Consider the following 4,420-nt stretch of genomic DNA (forward strand, 5'->3'; position numbering starts at 1 on the left):
AAGATGTGTGAGGGAAACACACACACACACACACACACACACACACACACACACACACACACACACAACATAACGAACAAACACACAAACAAACACGTGGTAACTAATAGTCAAGTTCGCCAGGATCATTTATGTAAAACTCGTGGTTTAGATATCTGAGAAAAGCAAAAACTGAAAGCTCAATTCGAATTCGTCATTATAATTGATGTTACGCTCGTGGCTTCTGAACAGATGTGTGAAGGAACACAGAACATGAACACTAATAGCCCAGATTTTCGGGATATTCTATATTAAGCCCGCTGCTTTAGATGTGCGAGAACACACACACACACACACACACACACACACACGCACACACACACACACCACACACACACACACGCACGCACACACACACACACACACACACACACACACACACACACACACACACACACACTCGAAAGCTAACAGCAAAGTCCAGCACGTCACGTAATGTTGAGCTAGTGGCTTTTGAGTTTGACGCGTGAGAATAAGAAAAAAATGAAAAACGATAGCACAGTCCGTCGGATAACCAATGTTAAAAGCAAGTGACTTAGATGTAAGAAAGAAGATGAAGAAGAAAAACTAAAACAAAAAAACTAAAACAAAACAAAAACAAAACAAAAAACAAACAAACAAACAAAACCCACCTGTGAAAACTTACAGCCCGACTCGTCAGGGTAATTAATGTTAAGCTCGTGGCTTAACCGTGTCAGAAAAAGAAAACGTGAAAACTTAACAGCCCACTTCGTCATGGTACTTAATGTTAAGCTCTGGGCTTAGATGTGTGCGAGGAAAACAAAACAAAACAAACAAACAAACAAACAAACAAACAAGTGAAAACTAACGGCTCAAACAGCGATAGCAACACGGATATGTCTTCAGGCACCGATACAGAGATAAACGTACACGCACATTGTTCGGGTCCGAAGTGGAGTCGGGTGTGTACTGGAATGTCTGTATTTCCAAAGAATGTCATGTGTTTGGATAGTTGCAAGACACAGATGTCAGGTTTGATTTTGTTTTTAAATGTGTGGGTGGGTGGGTGGGGGGTGGGGCGGCTGGGTAGGGGTTTGGGGGTGGAGGGGGACGTGTGCGTGCGTGCGTGTGTGTGTGTGTGTGGGGGGGGGGGGGACACCTACCATTTTCACCTTTGAGGAATACCAACCTCAACTCACAACCAATTGGAGCAAGAAAAGAAGAAAACCGAATATATATTTTTGAAAAAACAACAACAACAACAACAACACACACACACACACACACACACACACACACACACACACACACACACACACACACACACACAAACACACACACACAAACACACACTCACGCACACACACAACAAAAACAAAAAGAAACCCAAACCAACAACAAAAAACCAACTCAGTCCTACCTTCAACCAAGGATCGAACCACAACTCCCTCCTTTCCTGACCAGAACAGATCCTGAACCACCAGATTACCTTGCATGTACCGTACCTTCTCACTCCGCAACGAACAACAGAGACCTCCCTCTCTAACTCTCTACCACGACCACACACCTTCCACACACCCCATCCCCCCCCCACACCCCTCACACACACACACCCCCAATAAAGTCTCAAGCCACTCGAAGACCTTGGCACAAGACTATCCTAATAAAAACTAATCCTGCATTAACTGTGCGTATATGTACACTTCACGTTAGCTAAAGGGATTAACGCCATTGAGACCTGCCAGCAACAGGTAAGCAGGTAACTGTCTCATTTAGTTTCTTTCTTTTCTTTCTTTCTTTCTTGTTGTTATTGTTGGTGGTGGTGGTGGTGGTGGTATTACGGTGTCGATAATGTGCCCGATCAAGCGGGCATAGCGGATCATGGTAGTATTTATGTATTTATTCCTTTATCTATCTATTTATTCGTTTTCACTGTGAACAGCAAGTGTGTTATGAAGTGAAGAAGAAGAAGAAGAGAGTGAGTGAGAGAGAGAGAGAGAGAGGGAGAGAGAGAGAAGAAGAAGAAGAAAGTGAGAGAGAGAGAGGGGGGGAGAGAGAGAGAGAGAAACAGAAACAGAGAGAGATAGAGACAGAGATAGAGAAAGAGAGACAGACAGACAGACAGAAACAGAGAGAGAGAGACAGAGAGATATACAGACAGAGAAAGAAACAGAGACAGAGACAGAGGGACAAGTGAAAACAGATGACAAAAGGTACGAGGACGATCAGGAAGAAGGAGGTTGGGTGATGCAGTGTGGTGTTTGACGTGTGGCACTGGGTGAAGGGATGGAGGAGGGGTGGGGGAGGGTGAGGAGGGGGGAGAGGTGAGGAGGAAGGGAGGCAAGTGGCACTAGGATCTGTAACCAGTGCGGATCACACTGGTGGGTCTGTCCAAGACCTGACTGCGATTCAGTGTACACACCTGGGACAAGGGTTCCATTCCCCAAGCAGAACTGATCCTGTTTCTGGTTTCGTGATAACAGAATGAGAGAAGTGGGGGTTGAATTGTGAGCCGGGAGGGAGGGTCGGGGCGGGGGGGGGGGGAGGGGCGGGATGGGGGGGTATATGCTACTTTGTCATCGTGTTCCATTCCCCACACCAATACTGATCCGGTTTCAATCGTGATGGGGGGTGGGGGGTGGGGGGGGGGGGTGGGGGGGGGGGGCAGGGAAAGAGAAGTTGGGGTGGGGGAGTGGGGGTGGGGTTGAGTTGTGAGTCGGGGGTATATCTAGGCCTGTGTTGTTGTCATCGCTCCGCCGTGTCTCTTTGTTTCTGTCTGACTCTGTCGCTTTGTTTCTCTGTGCATACACGTATCTCTCCATGTCTAGCTCTGTTTCTTTGTTTCTCTGTGCATACACGTATCTCTCCATGCCCGTGCCTTTTCTACGTCTCTCTCTGTGTCTGTGTCTGTGTCTGTGTCTGAGCCTGTCTCTGTGTCGCTGTCTCTGTCTCTGTCAGGACAATAGACCAGGGTTACGATGCGGTACTCTTTTCTCTGTTGGCTCTGGGGATTACACACACACACGCACACACACACACACACACACACACACACACACACATACACACGAACACACACACACACACTCACAGATATATATATATATATATATATATAACCACACACGCCACGCATGTTCTCAAACGCACCATCAATATCCCCTCGAAAATTACGGTAGAAGAATATATCCATGAACAAATAATTTCCCTTGTGCTTTATCTCCAGAAAGATATCTAAACGACTGGACTGGAAAGTAGGGCACCTTTGTCACTTCAGCTTTTGTGACAGATGATGTATCGTTCAGTGGAGTCGTCTCATGTCGTCTTACCTTTTGACACAACACACAACACACAACACACACACACACACACACACACACAAATCGCCACAGTGTAGCGCCACCCGTTGAAAAAAAAATTGTTATCATTTCTTTAAGATAATTTTTCGTCTGCAATTGTATTTGTTTTACTGTCAAAAGTGGAGTTTTCAACATAATTTTGCCCGGGATAATCCTTTTGATGCCGTGAGTTCTTTTAAGTGTGCAAAGAGCAGTCTGCAACACATGATTATGATTTCGGTTTATCAGCTCATCCTAAAGAATAGCAACCAAATGATCACATTATTATAAAGTCAAGTGGAGGGGATAGTAACATTTCAGTTTCGGATATGGTGTGTATGTGTTAGTGTGTTAGTGTTAGTGTGTGTGTGTGTGTGTGTGTGTGTGTGTGTGTGTGTGTGTGTGTGTGTGTGTGTGTGAGAGAGAGAGAGAGAGAGAGAGAGTGTGTGTGTGTGAGAGAGAGAGTGTGTGTGTATGAATGTGCATGTAATTATGTGTGTGCGTGGGGGCCGGGGTTGGAGATGGGGGCGCGCATGTACACGAGAGCACACGTCCTAGAATCAGAAAGACTCCTAAACAACACAACAACAACAAAAAAAGAACTGCAGACACGAAATGACCACAATTAAATTCATTTTTGAAACAAAACTTACCAGCGTCAGTCTCACCCCGATGAAAAAAAAAAAACAACACCAAAAAACAAAACAACACACCAACTGATGTTAACGCTTCATTATCACGCTGCACAACACTCAACTCCAAGTTAGTATTCTTTTCTTTTTTCTTTCTCCTCCCTCCCCCACGTAAAGTCCTTCAGTAGATCCCCACACAATCTAACTTTAAGAGACGCTGTCGCCGACTGCATAGCATTTAAGGGCAGCCGAACACTGTCAAAAAGTTCAGTAAAAAAAACAAAAAAAACCCCAAACCCACCTGCTGCTAATTTTCGCAGCACGCCATGTAATTGGTTTCGTCAGTTTTGGACCTGTCCGGGCGCTGTTTGACTGTTTTCAAGAGTGGCTGCAGCTTCTTTAATTGATTATAGAAAGATATGGGAACCGTGTTGAATTAAAGAAGACTGG

At 45.2% G+C, this 4,420-nt stretch overlaps 1 pseudogene across 1 annotated transcript in view; it reads right to left on the reverse strand.

Moving 5' to 3' along the window:
* Positions 1-4,180, reverse strand: part of LOC143294283 (uncharacterized) — an 18,427-nt pseudogene extending 14,247 nt beyond the window's left edge. The window contains exon 1 of the transcript XR_013056882.1: positions 3,992-4,180. The product of XR_013056882.1 is annotated as an uncharacterized LOC143294283 (transcript). The remainder of the gene's footprint in view (positions 1-3,991) is intronic.
* Positions 4,181-4,420: the final 240 nt, after the last annotated feature.

This window comes from Babylonia areolata, chromosome 19, assembly GCF_041734735.1.
Source record: "Babylonia areolata isolate BAREFJ2019XMU chromosome 19, ASM4173473v1, whole genome shotgun sequence".
Lineage (NCBI taxonomy): Eukaryota > Metazoa > Mollusca > Gastropoda > Neogastropoda > Buccinidae > Babylonia > Babylonia areolata.